This window comes from Pelobates fuscus, chromosome 4, assembly GCF_036172605.1.
Source record: "Pelobates fuscus isolate aPelFus1 chromosome 4, aPelFus1.pri, whole genome shotgun sequence".
Lineage (NCBI taxonomy): Eukaryota > Metazoa > Chordata > Amphibia > Anura > Pelobatidae > Pelobates > Pelobates fuscus.
In genome coordinates, this window is record NC_086320.1 from 3360676 (window position 1) to 3388634 (window position 27959).

Consider the following 27959-nt stretch of genomic DNA (forward strand, 5'->3'; position numbering starts at 1 on the left):
CACAGACTGTGTCTCTCTCATTGTATCTGTACACAGAGAATCCCACTCACACACAGACTGTGTCTCTCTCATTGTATCTGTACACAGAGAATCCCACTCACACACAGACTGTGTCTCTCTCATTGTATCTGTACACAGAGAATCCCACTCACACAGACTGTGTCTCTCTCATTGTATCTGTACACAGAGAATCCCACTCACACACAGACTGTGTCTCTCTCATTGTATCTGTACACAGAGAATCCCACTCACACACAGACTGTGTCTCTCTCATTGTATCTGTACACAGAGAATCCCACTCACACACAGTCTGTGTCTCTCTCATTGTATCTGTACACAGAGAATCCCACTCACACACAGACTGTGTCTCTCTCACTGTATCTGTACACAGAGAATCCCACTCACACACAGACTGTGTCTCTCTCATTGTATCTGTACACAGAGAATCCCACTCACACACAGACTGTGTCTCTCTCACTGTATCTGTACACAGAGAATCCCACTCACACACAGACTGTGTCCCTCTCATTGTATCTGTACACAGAGAATCCCACTCACACACAGACAGTGTCCCTCTCATTGTATCTGTACACAGAGAATCCCACTCACACACAGACTGTGTCTCTCTCATTGTATCTGTACACAGAGAATCCCACTCACACACAGACTGTGTCCCTCTCATTGTATCTGTGCACAGAGAATCCCACTCACACACAGACTGTGTCTCTCTCATTGTATCTGTACACAGAGAATCCCACTCACACACAGACTGTGTCTCTCTCATTGTATCTGTACACAGAGAATCCCACTCACACACAGACTGTGTCACTCTCATTGTATCTGTACACAGAGAATCCCACTCACACACAGACTGTGTCTCTCTCATTGTATCTGTACACAGAGAATCCCACTCACACACAGACTGTGTCCCTCTCATTGTATCTGTACACAGAGAATCCCACTCACACACAGACTGTGTCTCTCTCATTGTATCTGTACACAGAGAATCCCACTCACACACAGACTGTGTCCCTCTCATTGTATCTGTACACAGAGAATCCCACTCACACAGACTGGTCTCTCTCATTGTATCTGTACACAGAGAATCCCACTCACACAGACTGTGTCCCTCTCACTGTATCTGTAACACAGAGAATCCCACTCACACACAGACTGTGTCTCTCTCATTGTATCTGTACACAGAGAATCCCACTCATACACAGACTGTGTCTCTCTCGTATCTGTACACAGAGAATCCCACTCACACACAGACTGTGTCTCTCTCATTGTATCTGTACACAGAGAATCCCACTCACACACAGACTGTGTCCCTCTCATTGTATCTGTACACAGAGAATCCCACTCACACACAGACTGTGTCTCTCTCATTGTATCTGTACACAGAGAATCCCACTCACACACAGACTGTGTCTCTCTCATTGTATCTGTACACAGAGAATCCCACTCACACACAGACTGTGTCTCTCTCATTGTATCTGTACACAGAGAATCCCACTCACACACAGACTGTGTCTCTCTCATTGTATCTGTACACAGAGAATCCCACTCACACACAGACTGTGTCTCTCTCATTGTATCTGTACACAGCGAATCCCACTCACACACAGACTGTGTCTCTCTCATTGTATCTGTACACAGAGAATCCCACTCACACACAGACTGTGTCTCTCTCATTGTATCTGTACACAGAGAATCCCACTCACACACAGACTGTGTCTCTCTCATTGTATCTGTACACAGAGAATCCCACTCAGACAGACTGTGTCTCTCTCATTGTATTTGTACACAGAGAATCCCACTCACACAGACTGTGTCTCTCTCATTGTATCTGTACACAGAGAATCCCACTCACACAGACTGTGTCTCTCTCATTGTAGCTGTACACAGAGAATCCCACTCACACAGACCGTGTCCCTCTCATTGTATCTGTACACAGATAATCCCACTCACACACAGACTGTGTCTCTCTCATTGTATCTGTACACAGAGAATCCCACTCACACACAGACTGTGTCCCTCTCATTGTATCTGTACACAGAGAATCCCACTCACACACAGACTGTGTCCCTCTCGTTGTATCTGTACACAGAGAATCCCACTCACACACAGACTGTGTCCCTCTCATTGTATCTGTGCACAGAGAATCCCACTCACACAGACTGTGTCTCTCTCATTGTATCTGTACACAGAGAATCCCACTCACACACAGACAGTGTCCCTCTCATTGTATCTGTACACAGAGAATCCCACTCACATACAGACTGTGTCTCTCTCATTGTATCTGTACACAGAGAATCCCACTCACACACAGTCTGTGTCTCTCTCATTGTATCTGTACACAGAGAATCCCACTCACACACAGACTGTGTCTCTCTCACTGTATCTGTACACAGAGAATCCCACTCACACACAGACTGTGTCTCTCTCATTGTATCTGTACACAGAGAATCCCACTCACACACAGACTGTGTCTCTCTCACTGTATCTGTACACAGAGAATCCCACTCACACACAGACTGTGTCCCTCTCATTGTATCTGTACACAGAGAATCCCACTCACACACAGACAGTGTCCCTCTCATTGTATCTGTACACAGAGAATCCCACTCACACACAGACTGTGTCTCTCTCATTGTATCTGTACACAGAGAATCCCACTCACACACAGACTGTGTCCCTCTCATTGTATCTGTGCACAGAGAATCCCACTCACACACAGACTGTGTCTCTCTCATTGTATCTGTACACAGAGAATCCCACTCACACACAGACTGTGTCTCTCTCATTGTATCTGTACACAGAGAATCCCACTCACACACAGACTGTGTCACTCTCATTGTATCTGTACACAGAGAATCCCACTCACACACAGACTGTGTCTCTCTCATTGTATCTGTACACAGAGAATCCCACTCACACACAGACTGTGTCCCTCTCATTGTATCTGTACACAGAGAATCCCACTCACACACAGACTGTGTCTCTCTCATTGTATCTGTACACAGAGAATCCCACTCACACACAGACTGTGTCCCTCTCATTGTATCTGTACACAGAGAATCCCACTCACACAGACTGGTCTCTCTCATTGTATCTGTACACAGAGAATCCCACTCACACAGACTGTGTCCCTCTCACTGTATCTGTAACACAGAGAATCCCACTCACACACAGACTGTGTCTCTCTCATTGTATCTGTACACAGAGAATCCCACTCATACACAGACTGTGTCTCTCTCGTATCTGTACACAGAGAATCCCACTCACACACAGACTGTGTCTCTCTCATTGTATCTGTACACAGAGAATCCCACTCACACACAGACTGTGTCCCTCTCATTGTATCTGTACACAGAGAATCCCACTCACACACAGACTGTGTCTCTCTCATTGTATCTGTACACAGAGAATCCCACTCACACACAGACTGTGTCTCTCTCATTGTATCTGTACACAGAGAATCCCACTCACACACAGACTGTGTCTCTCTCATTGTATCTGTACACAGAGAATCCCACTCACACACAGACTGTGTCTCTCTCATTGTATCTGTACACAGAGAATCCCACTCACACACAGACTGTGTCTCTCTCATTGTATCTGTACACAGAGAATCCCACTCACACACAGACTGTGTCTCTCTCATTGTATCTGTACACAGAGAATCCCACTCACACACAGACTGTGTCTCTCTCATTGTATCTGTACACAGAGAATCCCACTCACACACAGACTGTGTCTCTCTCATTGTATCTGTACACAGAGAATCCCACTCAGACAGACTGTGTCTCTCTCATTGTATTTGTACACAGAGAATCCCACTCACACAGACTGTGTCTCTCTCATTGTATCTGTACACAGAGAATCCCACTCACACAGACTGTGTCTCTCTCATTGTAGCTGTACACAGAGAATCCCACTCACACAGACCGTGTCCCTCTCATTGTATCTGTACACAGATAATCCCACTCACACACAGACTGTGTCTCTCTCATTGTATCTGTACACAGAGAATCCCACTCACACACAGACTGTGTCCCTCTCATTGTATCTGTACACAGAGAATCCCACTCACACACAGACTGTGTCCCTCTCGTTGTATCTGTACACAGAGAATCCCACTCACACACAGACTGTGTCCCTCTCATTGTATCTGTGCACAGAGAATCCCACTCACACAGACTGTGTCTCTCTCATTGTATCTGTACACAGAGAATCCCACTCACACACAGACAGTGTCCCTCTCATTGTATCTGTACACAGAGAATCCCACTCACATACAGACTGTGTCTCTCTCATTGTATCTGTACACAGAGAATCCCACTCACACACAGACTGTGTCCCTCTCATTGTATCTGTGCACAGAGAATCCCACTCACACACAGACTGTGTCTCTCTCATTGTATCTGTACACAGAGAATCCCACTCACACACAGACTGTGTCCCTCTCATTGTATCTGTACACAGAGAATCCCACTCACACACAGACTGTGTCTCTCTCATTGTATCTGTACACAGAGAATCCCACTCACACACAGACTGTGTCCCTCTCATTGTATCTGTACACAGAGAATCCCACTCACACAGACTGGTCTCTCTCATTGTATCTGTACACAGAGAATCCCACTCACACAGACTGTGTCCCTCTCACTGTATCTGTACACAGAGAATCCCACTCACACACAGACTGTGTCTCTCTCATTGTATCTGTACACAGAGAATCCCACTCACACAGACTGTGTCTCTCTCATTGTATCTGTACACAGAGAATCCCACTCACACACAGACTGTGTCCCTCTCATTGTATCTGTACACAGAGAATCCCACTCACACAGACTCGTCTCTCTCATTGTATCGGTACACAGAGAATCCCACTCACACAGACTGTGTCCCTCTCATTGTATCTGTACACAGAGAATCCCACTCACACACAGACTGTGTCCCATTCATTGTATCTGTACACAGAGAATCCCACTCACACACAGACTGTGTCCCTCTCATTGTATCTGTACACAGAGAATCCCACTCACACACAGACTGTGTCTCTCTCATTGTATCTGTACACAGAGAATCCCACTCACACACAGACTGTGTCCCTCTCATTGCATCTGTACACAGAGAATCCCACTCACACACAGACTGTGTCACTCTCATTGTATCTGTACACAGAGAATCCCACTCACACACAGACTGTGTCTCTCTCATTGTATCTGTACACAGAGAATCCCACTCACACACAGACTGTGTCCCTCTCATTGTATCTGTACACAGAGAATCCCACTCACACACAGACTGTGTCTCTCTCATTGTATCTGTACACAGAGAATCCCACTCACACACAGACTGTGTCTCTCTCATTGTATCTGTACACAGAGAATCCCACTCACACAGACTGTGTCTCTCTCATTGTATCTGTACACAGAGAATCCCACTCACACACAGACTGTGTCTCTCTCATTGTATCTGTACACAGAGAATCCCACTCACACACAGACTGTGTCTCTCTCATTGTATCTGTACACAGAGAATCCCACTCACACACAGACTGTGTCTCTCTCACTGTATCTGTACACAGAGAATCCCACTCACACACAGACTGTGTCTCTCTCATTGTATCTGTACACAGAGAATCCCACTCACACAGACTGTGTCCCTCTCATTGTATCTGTACACAGAGAATCCCACTCACACACAGACTGTGTCTCTCTCATTGTATCTGTACACAGAGAATCCCACTCACACACAGACTGTGTCTCTCTCATTGTATCTGTACACAGAGAATCCCACTCACACAGACTGTGTCTCTCTCATTGTATCTGTACACAGAGAATCCCACTCATACACAGACTGTGTCTCTCTCATTGTATCTGTACACAGAGAATCCCACTCACACACAGACTGTGTCTCTCTCATTGTATCTGTACACAGACAATCCCACTCACACACAGACTGTGTCTCTCTCATTGTATCTGTACACAGAGAATCCCACTCACACACAGACTGTGTCTCTCTCACTGTATCTGTACACAGAGAATCCCACTCACACACAGACTGTGTCTCTCTCACTGTATCTGTACACAGAGAATCCCACTCACACACAGACTGTGTCTCTCTCATTGTATCTGTACACAGAGAATCCCACTCACACACAGACTGTGTCTCTCTCATTGTATCTGTACACAGAGAATCCCACTCACACACAGACTGTGTCTCTCTCATTGTATCTGTACACAGAGAATCCCACTCATACACAGACTGTGTCTCTCTCATTGTATCTGTACACAGAGAATCCCACTCATACACAGATTGTGTCTCTCTCGTATCTGTACACAGAGAATCCCACTCACACACAGACTGTGTCCCTCTCATTGTATCTGTACACAGAGAATCCCACTCACACACAGACTGTGTCTCTCTCATTGTATCTGTACACAGAGAATCCCACTCACACACAGACTGTGTCCCTCTCATTGTATCTGTACACAGAGAATCCCACTCACACACAGACTGTGTCTCTCTCACTGTATCTGTACACAGAGAATCCCACTCACACACAGACTGTGTCTCTCTCATTGTATCTGTACACAGAGAATCCCACTCACACACAGACTGTGTCTCTCTCATTGTATCTGTACACAGAGAATCCCACTCACACACAGACTGTGTCCCTCTCATTGTATCTGTACACAGAGAATCCCACTCACACACAGACTGTGTCTCTCTCACTGTATCTGTACACAGAGAATCCCACTCACACACAGACTGTGTCTCTCTCACTGTATCTGTACACAGAGAATCCCACTCACACACAGACTGTGTCCCTCTCATTGTATCTGTACACAGAGAATCCCACTCACACACAGACTGTGTCTCTCTCATTGTATCTGTACACAAAGAATCCCACTCACACACAGACTGTGTCCCTCTCATTGCATCTGTACACAGAGAATCCCACTCACACACAGACTGTGTCACTCTCATTGTATCTGTACACAGAGAATCCCACTCACACACAGACTGTGTCTCTCTCATTGTATCTGTACACAGAGAATCCCACTCACACACAGACTGTGTCTCTCTCATTGTATCTGTACACAGAGAATCCCACTCACACACAGACTGTGTCTCTCTCATTGTATCTGTACACAGAGAATCCCACTCACACAGACTGTGTCTCTCTCATTGTATCTGTACACAGAGAATCCCACTCACACACAGACTGTGTCTCTCTCATTGTATCTGTACACAGAGAATCCCACTCACACACAGACTGTGTCTCTCTCATTGTATCTGTACACAGAGAATCCCACTCACACACAGACTGTGTCTCTCTCATTGTATCTGTACACAGAGAATCCCACTCACACACAGACTGTGTCTCTCTCATTGTATCTGTACACAGAGAATCCCACTCACACACAGACTGTGTCTCTCTCATTGTATCTGTACACAGAGAATCTCATTGTATCTGTACACAGAGAATCCCACTCACACACAGTCTGTGTCTCTCTCATTGTATCTGTACACAGAGAATCCCACTCACACACAGACTGTGTCTCTCTCACTGTATCTGTACACAGAGAATCCCACTCACACACAGACTGTGTCTCTCTCATTGTATCTGTACACAGAGAATCCCACTCACACAGACTGTGTCCCTCTCATTGTATCTGTACACAGAGAATCCCACTCACACAGACTGTGTCCCTCTCATTGTATCTGTACACAGAGAATCCCACTCACACACAGACTGTGTCTCTCTCATTGTATCTGTACACAGAGAATCCCACTCACACACAGACTGTGTCCCTCTCATTGTATCTGTACACAGAGAATCCCACTCACACACAGATTGTGTCCCTCTCATTGTATCTGTACACAGAGAATCCCACTCACACACAGACTGTGTCTCTCTCATTGTATCTGTACACAGAGAATCCCACTCACACACAGACTGTGTCCCTCTCATTGTATCTGTACACAGAGAATCCCACTCACACACAGACTGTGTCTCTCTCATTGTATCTGTACACAGAGAATCCCACTCACACACTGACTGTGTCTCTCTCATTGTATCTGTACACAGAGAATCCCACTCACACACAGACTGTGTCTCTCTCATTGTATCTGTACACAGAGAATCCCACTCACACACAGACTGTGTCTCTCTCATTGTATCTGTACACAGAGAATCCCACTCACACACAGACTGTGTCCCTCTCATTGTATCTGTACACAGAGAATCCCACTCACACACAGACTGTGTCTCTCTCATTGTATCTGTACACAGAGAATCCCACTCACACACAGACTGTGTCTCTCTCATTGTATCTGTACACAGAGAATCCCACTCACACACAGACTGTGTCTCTCTCATTGTATCTGTACACAGAGAATCCCACTCACACACAGACTGTGTCTCTCTCATTGTATCTGTACACAGAGAATCCCACTCACACACAGACTGTGTCTCTCTCATTGTATCTGTACACAGAGAATCCCACTCACACACAGACTGTGTCTCTCTCATTGTAGCTGTACACAGATAATCCCACTCACACACAGACTGTGTCTCTCTCATTGTATCTGTACACAGAGAATCCCACTCACACACAGACTGTGTCTCTCTCATTGTATCTGTACACAGAGAATCCCACTCACACACAGACTGTGTCACTCTCATTGTATCTGTACACAGAGAATCCCACTCACACACAGACTGTGTCTCTCTCATTGTATCTGTACACAGAGAATCCCACTCACACACAGACTGTGTCTCTCTCATTGTATCTGTACACAGAGAATCCCACTCACACACAGACTGTGTCTCTCTCACTGTATCTGTACACAGAGAATCCCACTCACACACAGACTGTGTCTCTCTCATTGTATCTGTACACAGAGAATCCCACTCACACACAGACTGTGTCCCTCTCATTGTATCTGTACACAGAGAATCCCACTCACACACAGACTGTGTCTCTCTCATTGTATCTGTACACAGAGAATCCCACTCACACACAGACTGTGTCCCTCTCATTGTATCTGTACACAGAGAATCCCACTCACACAGACTGGTCTCTCTCATTGTATCTGTACACAGAGAATCCCACTCACACAGACTGTGTCCCTCTCACTGTATCTGTAACACAGAGAATCCCACTCACACACAGACTGTGTCTCTCTCATTGTATCTGTACACAGAGAATCCCACTCATACACAGACTGTGTCTCTCTCGTATCTGTACACAGAGAATCCCACTCACACACAGACTGTGTCTCTCTCATTGTATCTGTACACAGAGAATCCCACTCACACACAGACTGTGTCCCTCTCATTGTATCTGTACACAGAGAATCCCACTCACACACAGACTGTGTCTCTCTCATTGTATCTGTACACAGAGAATCCCACTCACACACAGACTGTGTCTCTCTCATTGTATCTGTACACAGAGAATCCCACTCACACACAGACTGTGTCTCTCTCATTGTATCTGTACACAGAGAATCCCACTCACACACAGACTGTGTCTCTCTCATTGTATCTGTACACAGAGAATCCCACTCACACACAGACTGTGTCTCTCTCATTGTATCTGTACACAGAGAATCCCACTCACACACAGACTGTGTCTCTCTCATTGTATCTGTACACAGAGAATCCCACTCACACACAGACTGTGTCTCTCTCATTGTATCTGTACACAGAGAATCCCACTCACACACAGACTGTGTCTATCTCATTGTATCTGTACACAGAGAATCCCACTCACACACAGACTGTGTCTCTCTCATTGTATCTGTACACAGAGAATCCCACTCACACAGACTGTGTCTCTCTCATTGTATCTGTACACAGAGAATCCCACTCAGACAGACTGTGTCTCTCTCATTGTATCTGTACACAGAGAATCCCACTCACACAGACTGTGTCTCTCTCATTGTATCTGTACACAGAGAATCCCACTCACACAGACTGTGTCTCTCTCATTGTAGCTGTACACAGAGAATCCCACTCACACAGACCGTGTCCCTCTCATTGTATCTGTACACAGATAATCCCACTCACACACAGACTGTGTCTCTCTCATTGTATCTGTACACAGAGAATCCCACTCACACACAGACTGTGTCCCTCTCATTGTATCTGTACACAGAGAATCCCACTCACACACAGACTGTGTCCCTCTCATTGTATCTGTGCACAGAGAATCCCACTCACACAGACTGTGTCTCTCTCATTGTATCTGTACACAGAGAATCCCACTCACACACAGACAGTGTCCCTCTCATTGTATCTGTACACAGAGAATCCCACTCACATACAGACTGTGTCTCTCTCATTGTATCTGTACACAGAGAATCCCACTCACACACAGACTGTGTCCCTCTCATTGTATCTGTGCACAGAGAATCCCACTCACACACAGACTGTGTCTCTCTCATTGTATCTGTACACAGAGAATCCCACTCACACACAGACTGTGTCCCTCTCATTGTATCTGTACACAGAGAATCCCACTCACACACAGACTGTGTCTCTCTCATTGTATCTGTACACAGAGAATCCCACTCACACACAGACTGTGTCCCTCTCATTGTATCTGTACACAGAGAATCCCACTCACACAGACTGGTCTCTCTCATTGTATCTGTACACAGAGAATCCCACTCACACAGACTGTGTCCCTCTCACTGTATCTGTACACAGAGAATCCCACTCACACACAGACTGTGTCTCTCTCACTGTATCTGTACACAGATAATCCCACTCATACACAGACTGTGTCTTTCTCATTGTATCTGTACACAGAGAATCCCACTCACACACAGACTGTGTCCCTCTCATTGTATCTGTACACAGAGAATCCCACTCATACACAGACTGTGTCTCTCTCATTGTATCTGTACACAGAGAATCCCACTCACACAGACTGTGTCTCTCTCATTGTATCTGTACACAGAGAATCCCACTCACACACAGACTGTGTCCCTCTCATTGTATCTGTACACAGAGAATCCCACTCACACAGACTCGTCTCTCTCATTGTATCGGTACACAGAGAATCCCACTCACACAGACTGTGTCCCTCTCATTGTATCTGTACACAGAGAATCCCACTCACACACAGACTGTGTCCCTCTCATTGTATCTGTACACAGAGAATCCCACTCACACACAGACTGTGTCCCTCTCATTGTATCTGTACACAGAGAATCCCACTCACACACAGACTGTGTCTCTCTCATTGTATCTGTACACAGAGAATCCCACTCACACACAGACTGTGTCCCTCTCATTGCATCTGTACACAGAGAATCCCACTCACACACAGACTGTGTCACTCTCATTGTATCTGTACACAGAGAATCCCACTCACACACAGACTGTGTCTCTCTCATTGTATCTGTACACAGAGAATCCCACTCACACACAGACTGTGTCCCTCTCATTGTATCTGTACACAGAGAATCCCACTCACACACAGACTGTGTCTCTCTCATTGTATCTGTACACAGAGAATCCCACTCACACACAGACTGTGTCTCTCTCATTGTATCTGTACACAGAGAATCCCACTCACACAGACTGTGTCTCTCTCATTGTATCTGTACACAGAGAATCCCACTCACACACAGACTGTGTCTCTCTCATTGTATCTGTACACAGAGAATCCCACTCACACACAGACTGTGTCTCTCTCATTGTATCTGTACACAGAGAATCCCACTCACACAGACTGTGTCCCTCTCATTGTATCTGCACACAGAGAATCCCACTCACACACAGACTGTGTCTCTCTCATTGTATCTGTACACAGAGAATCCCACTCACACACAGACTGTGTCTCTCTCATTGTATCTGTACACAGAGAATCCCACTCACACACAGACTGTGTCTCTCTCACTGTATCTGTACACAGAGAATCCCACTCACACACAGACTGTGTCTCTCTCACTGTATCTGTACACAGAGAATCCCACTCACACACAGACTGTGTCTCTCTCATTGTATCTGTACACAGAGAATCCCACTCACACACAGACTGTGTCTCTCTCATTGTATCTGTACACAGAGAATCCCACTCACACACAGACTGTGTCTCTCTCATTGTATCTGTACACAGAGAATCCCACTCACACACAGACTGTGTCTCTCTCATTGTATCTGTACACAGAGAATCCCACTCATACACAGATTGTGTCTCTCTCGTATCTGTACACAGAGAATCCCACTCACACACAGACTGTGTCCCTCTCATTGTATCTGTACACAGAGAATCCCACTCACACACAGACTGTCTCTCTCTCATTGTATCTGTACACAGAGAATCCCACTCACACACAGACTGTGTCCCTCTCATTGTATCTGTACACAGAGAATCCCACTCACACACAGACTGTGTCCCTCTCATTGTATCTGTACACAGAGAATCCCACTCACACACAGACTGTGTCTCTCTCATTGTATCTGTACACAGAGAATCCCACTCACACACAGACTGTGTCTCTCTCATTGTATCTGTACACAGAGAATCCCACTCACACACAGACTGTGTCTCTCTCATTGTATCTGTACAGAGAATCCCACTCACACACAGACTGTGTCCCTCTCATTGTATCTGTACACAGAGAATCCCACTCACACACAGACTGTGTCTCTCTCACTGTATCTGTACACAGAGAATCCCACTCACACACAGACTGTGTCTCTCTCACTGTATCTGTACACAGAGAATCCCACTCACACACAGACTGTGTCTCTCTCATTGTATCTGTACACAGAGAATCCCACTCACACACAGACTGTGTCTCTCTCATTGTATCTGTACACAGAGAATCCCACTCACACACAGACTGTGTCTCTCTCATTGTATCTGTACACAGAGAATCCCACTCACACACAGACTGTGTCCCTCTCATTGTATCTGTACACAGAGAATCCCACTCACACACAGACTGTGTCTCTCTCACTGTATCTGTACACAGAGAATCCCACTCATACACAGATTGTGTCTCTCTCGTATCTGTACACAGAGAATCCCACTCACACACAGACTGTGTCCCTCTCATTGTATCTGTACACAGAGAATCCCACTCACACACAGACTGTGTCTCTCTCATTGTATCTGTACACAGAGAATCCCACTCACACACAGACTGTGTCCCTCTCATTGTATCTGTACACAGAGAATCCCACTCACACACAGACTGTGTCTCTCTCACTGTATCTGTACACAGAGAATCCCACTCACACACAGACTGTGTCTCTCTCATTGTATCTGTACACAGAGAATCCCACTCACACACAGACTGTGTCTCTCTCATTGTATCTGTACACAGAGAATCCCACTCACACACAGACTGTGTCCCTCTCATTGTATCTGTACACAGAGAATCCCACTCACACACAGACTGTGTCTCTCTCACTGTATCTGTACACAGAGAATCCCACTCACACACAGACTGTGTCTCTCTCACTGTATCTGTACACAGAGAATCCCACTCACACACAGACTGTGTCTCTCTCATTGTATCTGTACACAGAGAATCCCACTCACACACAGACTGTGTCTCTCTCATTGTATCTGTACACAGAGAATCCCACTCACACACAGACTGTGTCTCTCTCATTGTATCTGTACACAGAGAATCCCACTCACACACAGACTGTGTCTCTCTCATTGTATCTGTACAGAGAATCCCACTCACACACTGACTGTGTCTCTCTCATTGTATCTGTACACAGAGAATCCCACTCACACACAGACTGTGTCTCTCTCACTGTATCTGTACACAGAGAATTCCACTCACACACAGACTGTGTCCCTCTCATTGTATCTGTACACAGAGAATCCCACTCACACACAGACTGTGTCTCTCTCATTGTATCTGTACACAGAGAATCCCACTCACACACAGACTGTGTCTCTCTCATTGTATCTGTACACAGAGAATCCCACTCACACACAGACTGTGTCTCTCTCACTGTATCTGTACACAGAGAATTCCACTCACACACAGACTGTGTCCCTCTCATTGTATCTGTACACAGAGAATCACACTCACAGGGGGTATGGAATATCACCAAATAACCTAGGAACATATTGAATGGTGAAACCGTGACTGGGAAAAAGGGATACACGGAGTCTGTCCCTGCACTGCAGGGTGACACAGACCGAAGGAGCTATGGGACACAGTCTGTCCCTCCCACTGCAGGGTGACACAGACAGAAGGGAGCTATGGGACACGGAGTCTGTCCCTCCCACTGCAGGGTGACACAGACAGAAGGATCTATGGGACACGGAGTCTGTCCCTCCCACTGCAGGGTGACACAGACAGAAGGAGCTATGGGACACGGAGTCTGTCCCTCCCACTGCAGGGTGACACAGACAGAAGGAGTTATGGGACACACAGTCTGTCCCTCCCACTGCAGGGTGACACAGACAGAGGAACAGAGGGAGCTATGGGACACGGAGTCTGTCCCTCCCACTGCAGGGTGACACAGACAGAAGGAGCTATGGGACACAGAGTCTGTCCATCCCACTGCAGGGTGACACAGACAGAAAGAGCTATGGGACACAGAGTCTGTCCATCCCACTGCAGGGTGACACAGACAGAGGAACAGAGGGAGCTATGGGACACGGAGTCTGTCCCTCCCACTGCAGGGTGACACAGACAGAAGGAGCTATGGGACACGGAGTCTGTCCCTCCCACTGCAGGGTGACACAGATAGAAGGAGCTATGGGACACGGAGTCTGTCCCTCCCAATGCAGGGTGACAGACAGAAGGAGCTATGGGACACAGAGTCTGTCCCTCCCACTGCAGGGTGACAGACAGAAGGAGCTATGGGACACGGAGTCTGTCCTTCCCAATGCAGGGTGACAGACAGAAGGAGCTATGGGACACGGAGTCTGTCCCTCCCACTGCAGGGTGACACAGACAGAAGGAGCTAAGGGACATGGAGTCTGTCCCTCCCACTGCAGGGTGACACAGACAGAAGGAGCTATGGGACACAGAGTCTGTCCCTCCCACTGCAGGGTGACACAGACAGAAGGAGCTATGGGACACGGAGTCTGTCCCTCCCACTGCAGGGTGACACAGATAGAAGGAGCTATGGGACACAGAGTCTGTCCCTCCCACTGCAGGGTGACACAGATAGAAGGAGCTATGGGACACAGAGTCTGTCCCTCCCACTGCAGGGTGACACAGACAGAAGGAGCTATGGGACACGGAGTCTGTCCCTCCCACTGCAGGGTGACACAGATAGAAGGAGCTATGGGACACAGAGTCTGTCCCTCCCACTGCAGGGTGACACAGACAGAAGGAGCTATGGGACACGGAGTCTGTCCCTCCCACTGCAGGGTGACACAGACAGAAGGAGCTATGGGACACGGAGTCTGTCCCTCCCACTGCAGGGTGACACAGACAGAAGGAGCTATGGGACACAGAGTCTGTCCCTCCCACTGCAGGGTGACAGACAGAAGGAGCTATGGGACACGGAGTCTGTCCCTCCCACTGCAGGGTGACACAGACAGAAGGAGCTATGGGACACGGAGTCTGTCCCTCCCACTGCAGGGTGACACAGACAGAAGGGGCTATGGGACACGGAGTCTGTCCCTCCCACTGCAGGGTGACACAGACAGAAGGAGCTATGGGACATGGAGTCTGTCCCTCCCACTGCAGGGTGACACAGACAGAAGGAGCTATGGGACACAGAGTCTGTCCCTCCCACTGCAGGGTGACACAGACAGAAGGAACTATGGGACACGGAGTCTGTCCCTCCCACTGCAGGGCGACACAGGCAGAAGGAGCTATGGGACACAGAGTCTGTCCCTCCCACTGCAGGGTGACACAGACAGAAGGAGCTATGGGACACTGAGTCTGTCCCTCCCACTGCAGGGTGACACAGACAGAAGGAGCTATGGGACACGGAGTCTGTCCCTCCCACTGCAGGGTGACACAGACAGAGGGAGCTATGGGACACGGAGTCTGTCCCTCCCACTGCAGGGTGACACAGACAGAAGGAGCTATGGGACACGGAGTCTGTCCCTCCCACTGCAGGGTGACACAGACAGAAGGAGCTATGGGACACGGAGTCTGTCCCTCCCACTGCAGGGTGACACAGACAGAAGGAGCTATGGGACACGGAGTCTGTCCCTCCCACTGCAGGGTGACACAGACAGAAGGGGCTATAGGACACGGAGTCTGTCCCTCCCACTGCAGGGTGACACAGACAGAAGGAGCTATGGGACACGGAGTCTGTCCCTCCCACTGCAGGGCGACACAGGCAGAAGGAGCTATGGGACACGGAGTCTGTCCCTCCCACTGCAGGGTGACACAGACAGAAGGAGCTATGGGACACGGAGTCTGTCCCTCCCACTGCAGGGTGACACAGACAGAAGGAGCTATGGGACACGGAGTCTGTCCCTCCCACTGCAGGGTGACACAGACAGAAGGAGCTATGGGACACGGAGTCTGTCCCTCCCACTGCAGGGTGACACAGACAGAAGGAGCTATGGCACACGGAGTCTGTCCCTCCCACTGCAGGGTGACACAGACAGAAGGAGCTATGGGACATGGAGTCTGTCCCTCCCACTGCAGGGTGACACAGACAGAAGGGGCTATAGGACACGGAGTCTGTCCCTCCCACTGCAGGGTGACACAGACAGAAGGAGCTATGGGACATGGAGTCTGTCCCTCCCACTGCAGGGTGACACAGACAGAAGGAGCTATGGGACACAGAGTCTGTCCCTCCCACTGCAGGGTGACACAGACAGAAGGAACTATGGGACACGGAGTCTGTCCCTCCCACTGCAGGGCGACACAGGCAGAAGGAGCTATGGGACACGGAGTCTGTCCCTCCCACTGCAGGGTGACACAGACAGAAGGAGCTATGGGACACTGAGTCTGTCCCTCCCACTGCAGGGTGACACAGACAGAAGGAGCTATGGGACACGGAGTCTGTCCCTCCCACTGCAGGGTGACACAGACAGAGGGAGCTATGGGACACGGAGTCTGTCCCTCCCACTGCAGGGTGACACAGACAGAAGGAACTATGGGACACGGAGTCTGTCCCTCCCACTGCAGGGCGACACAGGCAGAAGGAGCTATGGGACACGGAGTCTGTTTCTCCCACTGCAGGGTGACACAGACAGAAGGAGCTATGGGACACGGAGTCTGTCCCTCCCACTGCAGGGTGACACAGACAGAAGGAGCTATGGGACACGGAGTCTGTCCCTCCCACTGCAGGGTGACACAGATAGAAGGAACTATGGGACACGGAGTCTGTCCCTCCCACTGCAGGGTGACACAGATAGAGGGAGCTATGGGACAGCCAGTCAGCAGCCAGGGATAGTAAGAGACAGGCAGTGGAGAAGATGTACCTTTGGATGTGATCCTTAAGAAGTCAGTCTCTCGGGAGATGGATCATTTTGTTAACGTCTCACTGTCCTTGAAATGCTCTGCAAGGGGATAAGTGACAGGACACAAAGGTCACTGCAATGAAAACCAGTGTAATACAGCCTCATAAAATGAACAAACAGAGCATTAACCCTGCGCAGGCACTGCCTGCAACACCCTGAGAAACGTGCTGAGAATAATATTGTGTAATTTACTGTCAGACATGGAGCTGGTCCCAATAAATAGTCCTAAATAAATAGAGGGAGCCTGCTGAGGACAGAGACAGGGCCATGATTGGTTGATCTTAGAGTTTAACCCACTTAAAGCCTAATGAGTATTCATGCCGTCCAGAACAAAGTGTCCTTTAAGGGTCCTTCTCCATGATGGAACAAACTGTTAATAATGCATAAACACGTTGTAGCGGATGGCATTGGGCTGTCCTCAAAATTATGTATATTCCTATGTGTTCGGTTAAATTGTGCCATGTGTATGTGAAGTGTATGCAGCATTCGTCTGATTGTTCGGTAAAATCACTCCAGTTATTATGCAAGTTAAACTACCTAACAATCAGACCACCCCAGGAGTAAGTATGCCTTTAATTACCGTTCGCAGCAATGTTGCAAACGGTTAATTGGTAATTCGTGTAGTTCTTTGTCCTCTGGGTGGCCGCCATTCGGGAGACGAACACGTGGCGGCGGCCATTTTAAACTCTGGAACAGCAGTGTTTTGCCGTCGACTGTCTGGAACCCAAATCGGACACTGGGTCAGGCAAACACCGGTGAGACCTCCACACTGCCGCCAATTTGTGTAAAAACTACTGAACGGCTTCCCGTTCGGTAGAAAGAACCCCACGAACAAGGGGATTTACCCGAATCCTCCCCAGCTCTCATAACCCAAGCCATTTGTGTGTTTCATTACCTTTTCTGTAACCGACCGCAGGGCCAAAATACATGGAACCCTTTTCGGCTGTTAACCCCAGCGCGGTCGGTCTTTTAAGTACCTTCAGGAATTTCCCGAACCCCTGGTCTGATCTGGGTGATTTTTGGATATGTCACTCATCCAGATCAGGGCTACCAGGGGAGGTAACATTTAAAGGGGTACCCATATGTTTAGGGGTACATCCAGAAAACCAGGGGAACTGTGTGCTGCATAATGGGATTATGTGTCACACTAAGGGGAGGGGATGTGTGGGTGGCAACTCGTATGTGATTGGAGTATTGTGTAATTACTGTAAATCCCTCCCTTGCATGGGAGAAAGCTTTAAAAGGAGGTTGTGTGATTAAAAGTTCAGTTCTGCTCCTGATGCTGTGTGTCGTCCAGTCATTTGGATATTGTTGGATTGTTTTGCCTGCTGGAATTATTGCCTTAAGGATTTCTAATACTTGTTCCTGAGCCTCACTGGGATCTTAAGTGGAGATAACCTGTGGAATATCAGCTCTCCGCTACACACTTCACAGTGAAGTAAGACTCCATTCTGGCATAAAGTCTTCATGGACAAGATTGTTATGATGGGAAAGTGTTACACGTGATCCTTAAGGAGGTACAATCACGGAATAGTTTACAGTACACAGAGAGGGGTGTCCAGGCATGATGTCCGGGTGGGGGGTCTAGTAGGATTTGGAGAAGAGGGTGCATGATGGATCTGGTGACAGGTGTGGGCGAGATATGGTGGTAGGGGTCCTGGTGGGGTTTGGAGATAAGGGTGCAGATGTAACCTGGTTGTGGAGATACAACCTGGAGATGGTGGTGGTTGTACAACCTGGAGATGGTGGTGGATGTACAACCTGGAGATGGTGGTGGATGTACAACCTGGAGATGGTGGTGGATGTACAACCTGGAGATGGTGGTGGATGTACAACCTGGAGATGGTGGTGGATGTACAACCTGGAGATGGTGGTGGATGTACAACCTGGAGATGGTGGTGGATGTACAACCTGGAGATGGTGGTGGATGTACAACCTGGAGATGATGGTGGATGTACAACCTGGAGATGGTGGTGGATGTACAACCTGGAGATGGTGGTGGATGTACAACCTGGAGATAGGGGAGGGTGAAATCTAGTGATGGGAGTGGGTGAGATCTGGTGATGGGAGTGGTTGAGATCTGGTAATGGGAGTGGATGAGATCTGGTAATGGGAGTGGATGAGATCTGGTAATGAAAGTAAAATCTGGACATGGTAGCGGGGGTACAATCTGGAGATGGTTATGGAGATACAGTCTGGATATGGTTATAGAGATACAGTCTGGATATGGTTATGGAGATACAGTCTGGATATGGTTATGGAGATACAGTCTGGATATTGTGGTGGAGGGACATTCTGGAGATGAGCGTGGGTGAAATCTGATGATGGGAGTGGTTGAGATCTGGTGATGGGAGTGGTTGAGATCTGGTGATGGGAGTGGTTGAGATCTGGTGATGGGAGTGGTTGAGATCTGGTGATGGGAGTGGTTGAGATCTGGTGATGGGAGTGGTTGAGATCTGGTGATGGGCGTGGTTGAGATCTGGTGATGGGAGTGGTTGAAATCTGGTGATGGGAGTGGTTGAAATCTGGTGATGGGAGTGGTTGAAATCTGGTGATGGGAGTGGTTGAAATCTGGTGATGGGAGTGGTTGAAATCTGGTGATGGGAGTGGATGAGATCTGGTAATGAAAGTAAAATCTGGACATGGTAGCGGAGGTACAATCTGGAGATGGTTATGGAGATACAGTCTGGATATGGTTATGAAGATACAGTCTGGATATTGTGGTGGAGGTACAATCTGGAAATGATTGTGGAGGGACATTCTGGAGATGAGCGTGGGTGAAATCTGATGATGGGCGTGGGTGAGATCCTGTAGTTGAGGTACAATCTGGAGTTGGCAGTGAGATCTGGTGATGGGTGAGGTTGAGATCTGGTAGTCGAGATACAGTCTGGAGATGGAGGTGGAAGTACAGTCTGGAGATGGTGGTGGAGGTACAATCTGGAGAGGGGTATGGGTGAGATTTGGAGGTGGTTTTAAAGATGTAAAAACACAAAGTAAACCTATAAAAAAACAAATCATACAGAGGTTGCTATCGAATGTTCAGTCCCCCACTGTCCTGCAGACATCCTGACTTGAGGAGACAGACCACCACTCTAAATGATGCTTCTGGCTTCTGCATGAAAACTGCTGCTCTAAAAATAAGTAAAGCAAATTCTCTACAGGAAGGAAATCAATAAATAAGCAGAATTCGGTGTCCAGAAAAACATGGTGTGTGGTTTCCCTGCATCGATTGGACATCCGCACCCACCATCCCCCAATTAAATATATTTTAAAGTAATCCCCTTTTTTTCAGTGGCAGTCTGCAATCTGCTTAGCTGTCTGGAGTGATGGCTGTTTATGTAATATACTCCCAAAGAAACCCTTCACATACGCTGACAGGTTATTTACTGAAGAGAGAATTCAAGTTTAAGCTCAAAGGAGCCAAATTGGAAAAATTCTCCAAGCAAGGTCAATGCTTCCAATTTAGAAAATTACTTTGAATTCTCTTTAATTCTCCTTACTTAAGTAAATAACCCTTTAACTATATACTTCCAACTCCAGCTATCTGAGAACAATGAGGAATTTCCCAGCCCAGCTTCCCTGAACTTCTCTCCGAAATCCAATCTGAACAGAGAATGTAAGAGGACGTTCTCTGAAGTTCTGTTTGTAGCGGATGGCATTGTGCTGTCCTAAAAATTACAGTTATTCCTATGTGTTCGGTTAAATTGAAACCTATGTATGTGAAATGTATGCAGCATTCATCTGATTGTTCGGTAGAATCACTCCAGTTATTATGAGAGTGAAACTACCGAACAGTCAGACCACCCCAGTAGTAAGTGTGCCTCCAATTACCGTTTGCAACAATGTTGCGAACGGGTAATTGGACCTTCATGTAGTGGATTCTTTGTTCTCTCGGTGGCCGCCATTCGTGAGACGAACACGTGGCGGCGGCTATTTTAAACTCCCGTACAGCGGTGTTTTGCCGTCGAGTGTATGGAACTCAAATCGGACACTCGGCTAGGCAAACACCGCTGAGACCTCCTTAAATTTGTATAGAAACTACCGAACGGCCCCTCGTTCGGTAGAAATAAACATCCGAACAAGGGGATTAATGCGAACTCTCCCTAGTCTCCATAGCATTAATCTTTCGTGCAGTTAATTCCCTTTTTCTCTGACCGACCGCAGGGCCAAAACGCATGGAACCAATTTCGGCTTTTCCCTCCAGCGCGGTCGGTCTGTTTTTTACTTCCACAAATTTCCCGAACCCCTGGTCTGATCTGGGTGATTTTTGGATATGTCCCTCACCCAGATCAGGGCTACCAGGGGATGTAACATTTAAAGGGGTACATCCAGAAAACCATGTTTAGGGGTACATCCAGAAAACCAGGGGAAATGTGTGCTGCATAATGGGATTATGTGTCACACTACGGGGAGGGGATGTGTGGGTGGCAACTCATGTATGATTGGAGTATTGTGTAATTACTGTAAATCCCTCCCTTGCATGGGAGAAAGCTTTAAAAGGAGGTTGTGTGATTAAAAGTTCAGTTCTGCTCCTGATGCTGTGTGTCGTCCAGTCATTGGGATATTGTTGGATTGTTTTGCCTGCTGTAATTATTGCTTTATGGATTTATAATACTTGTTCCTGAGCCTCACTGGGATCTTGAGTGGAGATAACCTGTGGAATATCAGCTCTCCGCTACAGACACGCATTACATACTGATGCTGCCCTCTGCAGCAGACCGAGGTCTACAGAGACCCCAATAATCAGACCTTTTCCCATAAACCTCTGTACAGATGTGGTTGGTAAATAAGGTTGTAAAACAAGGGAAAGGAAAAAAGAAAAAGTGTAATGGATTCATTGCAGAAATTTATCACTATCGACCTTATCATAAAAACCCACAAATATATATATACATATAAAAATAAAGTATATATCACTTTTAAAACAATAAATGTTGTGTATATCTTTAAAACTAATAAACACAATAATGTGGATGTCAAAAATAGTGCATGTCACTTTAAATATTCAGAAAACCGCTCCCACAACATTTTAACTGCCCAAAACGTGTGCTGACAGCAAACTGGATCTCGTTGAACGTCTTATCGTCTCCCCGTGTAACCTGCACTCAGTTACTCAGTGTGACTCCACTTGAAATCAGCTCCTTGTTGCTCTTATACCGAAGCAGTAAATGGTTACTCCGAGCTAGGGATTGACCGATTATCGGTCTGGCTGATATTATCGTCCGATATTCAGTATTTGCGGCAATGGGTTACCATGGCAACGCGCCGCACGGCCCACCAGTTAGACAGGGAACTGCTGGGAAGGTAAGTATGAGCTTTCTGCGGGCCCCCACTGCACAGTCCATGCCACTGGACCACCAGGGAATGCCATATCCCCCCGCCCTGGCCAGGTCCAAGCAGGGAGGGGGTAATAAAAAAAATAATAATTTCATTAAAAATGCCCCCCCATTTTACACAAATTACATTCCTACAAAAACACACATTCTGCTATATATATATTTTCGGCAGCGCGGGCTGATCGGTGTTCATCTCGCTGTTTTTGGCGGGCACTGCTCCAGATGCATATGATGAAGGTAAGCACTTATACATTATGTTTATATTGCACTGTGATATCTATACATGTCATGTTTGCATCCTGAAGAAGGCTCCACATGTGAGCCGAAACGTTGATATTTTTTATTTTATTATGGAATAAAAGTTATATTTTATTTTAAAAAGACCCTGGAGTGCTATCCGTTCATTTGGATGTTTATGGATTTTGTTGGATCAGCACCGGGCATCATTTACAGCTAAACAGAATATAGCTTGGTTGCTTCATCTAAGTGTTGCTTCTAAGTGTGTGTGGTTGGAGATATTCTGGAGAGTTTTACAGAAGCTTCAACTGTCTAAGAGTTGTGCTAAGAGTTTTCTTTTTCACTGTTACAGGTAAGATTCATCTGTAGGAAAAGGTTACTGATTGCACAAGGTTTGATTTCCTGTTGGTAATTATAAGGCATTTGATTGGATTAGGTAGCTACTTGCTATTGATTGCTATTTAAATTAGCTATTGTTTGCCAATAAGCAGAGGCCTACCCAGGTGTTAAACATTCCTAGTGGGAGGTGATTTTAGGAGTATATAAGGGTAGTTGTCATTAGCTTGGCTAATAGAGCTTGGTTGCTCCATCTAAGTGTTGCTTCTAAGTGTGTGTGTGGTTGGAGATATTCTGGAGAGTGTTGCTTCTAAGTGTGTGTGGTTGGAGATATTCTGGAGAGTGCTGCTTCTAAGTGTGTGTGGTTGGAGATATTCTGGAGAGTGTTGCTTCTAAGTGTCTGTGGTTGGAGATATTCTGGAGAGTGTTGCTTCTAAGTGTCTGTGGTTGGAGATATTCTGGAGAGTGTTGCTTCTAAGTGTCTGTGGTTGGAGATATTCTGGAGATATTCTGGAGGTAATCCAAGGTATTCAGGAGGATAAATAAAAAGTTAAGGTTTGTTTGATTTAAATTATTTACCTCATTGGAATGGCAGACTTAGTTCAGTGTAATAGTTGCTTTGCATTTGTTTCGCGTTCCACTTTTTGGAGGTTTGGTTGTTGTCTAATCTGTAGACAGTTCTCTATCTTGCGGCAGGAGATTGTATTTTTGAAGTCTGAGATTTGTAAATTATCTGGTAAACAAACTCAGGCTGGAACTGCTGCAAAGCCACTGCCACAGAGACATACTAGGAATGGCAGATGGATTACTGTAGGATCTGGTAGACTAAGAGTTGTGGATAAAAGGCATATTGCACAGTCTGTTGTTCTACATAATTCATTTTCTGCACTTTCAGAGTGTAATGGTGTTATGGAGAGAGGCACTGAGGCTAGTGGTGTTGTGGAGAGAGGCACTGAGGCTAGTGGTGTTGTGGAGAGAGGCACTGAGGCTAGTGGTGTTATGGAGAGAGGCACTGAGGCTAGTGGTGTCATGCAGAGAGGCACTGAGGCTAGTGGTGTCGTGCAGAGAGGCACTGAGGCTAGTGGTGTTGTGCAGAGAGGCACTGAGGCTAGTGGTGTTGTGCAGAGAGGCACTGAGGCTAGTGGTGTTGTGCAGAGAGGCACTGAGGCTAGTGGTGTTGTGCAGAGAGGCACTGAGGCTAGTGGTGTTGTGCAGAGAGGCACTGAGGCTAGTGGTGTTGTGCAGAGAGGCACTGAGGCTAGTGGTGTTGTGCAGAGAGGCACTGAGGCTAGTGGTGTTGTGCAGAGGGGCACTGAGGCTAGTGGTGTTGTGCAGAGGGGCACTGAGGCTAGTGGTGTTGTGCAGAGAGGCACTGAGGCTAGTGGTGTTGTGCAGAGAGGCACTGAGGCTAGTGGTGTTGTGCAGAGAGGCACTGAGGCTAGTGGTGTTGTGCAGAGAGGCACTGAGGCTAGTGGTGTTGTGCAGAGAGGCACTGAGGCTAGTGGTGTTGTGCAGAGAGGCACTGAGGCTAGTGGTGTTGTGCAGAGAGGCACTGAGGCTAGTGGTGTTGTGCAGAGAGGCACTGAGGCTAGTGGTGTTGTGCAGAGAGGCACTGAGGCCAGTGGTGTTGTGCAGAGAGGCACTGAGGCCAGTGGTGTTGTGCAGAGAGGCACTGAGGCCAGTGGTGTTGTGCAGAGAGGCACTGAGGCCAGTGGTGTTGTGCAGAGAGGCACTGAGGCTAGTGGTGTTGTGCAGAGAGGCACTGAGGCTAGTGGTGTTGTGCAGAGAGGCTTGAAGACTATGGTGAGGCCTAATAGAAAGCAGTTGTTGTTGGGGGATTCCATCATAAGAGGTGTGGAGATGGACAATGGTGGTCTTGTGAGATGTCTTCCCGGAGCTACTGCTCACAGAGACAGGAGACGTATCTGTAATATTGTTAAGCAAGAAAAGCAGGAAGGGGAATTGGATGTACTTGTCCATTTAGGGACAAATGACTTGGCTTGCAATGAGGTTTCAGAGGTTAAGGAAGTTTTTAGTGTTTTTGCCAAATATATACGGCAGGTTGCTTCCACACTTTCATTCTCTGAAGTTCTGCCTGTGCATAACACTCAGAATGACAGGCGGATGCGTATTAGGGACTTTAACTTGTGGCTTGGTGAATGGTGTCAGGAGCAAGGATTTGGCTTTATTGCTCATGGTAGCTCTGTTTGGAATGGAAATAAACTGTACAAAAAAGATGGTTTGCATCTTTCTCAAAAGGGAACAAATGTTCTCAGTGAGCAGTGAGTGAGGTTTTGCTAGGATGTATTTAAACTAGGAGGGGGGGGGGGGGCAAAAGGGTGATAAAACATCAATCCAATTGTCCCCCAAAACAAGGACAGAAGGTGCCTGTAGCAAGTGTGTTAAAAAATGATAAGCTTAGAGTCATGTCTACAAATGCTCGCAGTTTAGGGAATAAGATCCATGAACTTGTGGCAATAATGGCAACTGATAGTGTAGATTTAGTCGCTGTTACTGAGACATGGTATAATGAGAAAAATGACTGGGACATAGTAATACCAGGGTACTCTTTATATAGAAAAGACAGGGAAGGCAAGAAAGGGGGATGGGTGGCCCTGTATGTGAAGGATAGCATAAAATCTAGCCTAATAAAAGGTTAGTGAGGCGAACATAGAGTCCGTTTGGGTTACGTTAGAATTTGGTAATCACACAGTAACTCGTGTAGGTGTGATTTATAGGCCCCCAGGACAAATTGAAGAGTTGGATAATCTACTAGTTGAAGAAATAGCTAAAATGACAATGAAGGGGGAAGTTATCATCATGGGTGACTTTAATCTTCCTGATGTGAATTGGAAAACAAAAATAGCTACTTGTGCCAGAAGCACACATATTCTTAACTCCCTACTGGGATTGTCTCTAAAACAAGTCGTTGAGGAGCCAACTCGTAAAGAGGCTGTAACGGACCGTTTCACTGACAAGAGGATAAAACCCAGTTTAGGCGATAATCCCCTTTGCTAGAGACAGGCACAGCTACTGCAGAACACCAAACTCCCGATCTGGATACAAGATAACACTCCGAACTGGAACAGCTGAACAAGAAAAGCATACAATCCGCTTACACTCCTGGCAGTCAGCTTACAATCCAATTCCCCCCAAGAACGAGACGACACTTCATTCTGAGGGTTAAACAGGAACTCTGGACTGGGACACCCAGTCTGGCTTTTATTACAAACAAGTACATACAGGACACTCCCAGAGGGAGGATGAAATTAACCAATCACAGGGATGTACCTCCCACACATTCCCTCCCCTTAGATTAACAGTTAAACCAATTATTACATACAATAAAAATACAGTTTTTACACACACACTGTAACTTTAAAACCATACATCCAATTTCAATAAAAGTTGCATATTCAGACTCAGCATACATCAAACATAAACCCTTCCAAAAATCAGCCAAATCCCCCCAGTGGATCAAAAGTTAGCTGGAAGTCCTTTATGACCGACCGCAAGCACAATTTCCTGCCCAAAACAGTTCCATAGATTTGGGCTGTGCGGTCGGTCAATTTCATGCTGAAAAAACGACTAAGTCCCATTTCGAACGGGACAGTCTCTGGAGCTGCAAGTTCAGTATGGGAGAAGGTAAGGGTCAGCGGTGTTCGGCAGAATGTGTAGCCGATTTTAGTTCCACAGAATCTTTAGCATATACCGCTGACCGCGTTCGACTGAACAAAGATGGCCGCCGCCACGTGCAATTAACCGGCAGTAACCTCACAGCCTGGGAGGTAAATTGCCTGCACACTTTAACTTCTGGGTGGTCCGCCTGTGTGGTACTTGGTTCAGTAAGCCCTATTTACTGAATTAAGTGGGAGAGAGCCAGGGGCAAGTTATTTTACAGGTCTGGGGACATAGTCTTAAAGGGGCATTGTTCACCAAAGTCACAATATGTCCCCAGACGGTTCTTAAAGGGCCATACACACCAATAAAAGTCCATACGTTTTCAGGGGCCATAGTCTTAAAGGGTATTGTTACCCAAAGTCTCAATATGTCCCCAGACAGTTCTTAAAGGGCCAGCAGCAGTACAATAAAATACCATTCACTGTACTTAAAGGGCCAGCAGTCGCACAATAAAATACAATATGCCCCAAATATGTCCAGGGGCCATAGTCGCAAGGCAGGAGGCTAGCAACCAGGCTTCTCCAGTTCACTGTGGCGAAGTTGGTTTCGCCACAGAGGCCATACTAGATTTAGTGTTAACAAATGGAGATTTGGTATCAGATATTACTGTAGGTGAAAGTTTAGGATCCAGTGATCATCAGTCAGTGTGGTTTAATATAAGAACAGTGACTGAGTCACACCACACAAAAACAAAAGTTTTAGACTTTAGAAAAACAGACTTTTCTAAAATTAGAATATGTGTAAAGGAGTCATTATCAGACTGGAATCCAAAAGAAATGGGATTATTTAAAAGCTGCACTACTGAAGGCAACGGAAAATTGCATTAGGCTTGTCAGTAAAAGCAAAAAATTCAAGAAACCACTGTGGTACTCCGCAGATGTAGCCAAAATAGTAAAAAACAAAAAGTTAGCATTTAGTA

At 46.8% G+C, this 27959-nt stretch overlaps 1 protein-coding gene across 1 annotated transcript in view; it reads right to left on the reverse strand.

The window, feature by feature from the left end:
* SLC52A2 (solute carrier family 52 member 2) overlaps positions 1-27959 on the reverse strand; it is a 142943-nt gene that overhangs the window by 83502 nt on the left and 31482 nt on the right. The window contains exon 2 of the mRNA XM_063450911.1: positions 17412-17489. The gene's annotated coding sequence lies outside the window, so the exon portion shown is untranslated. The remainder of the gene's footprint in view (positions 1-17411; positions 17490-27959) is intronic.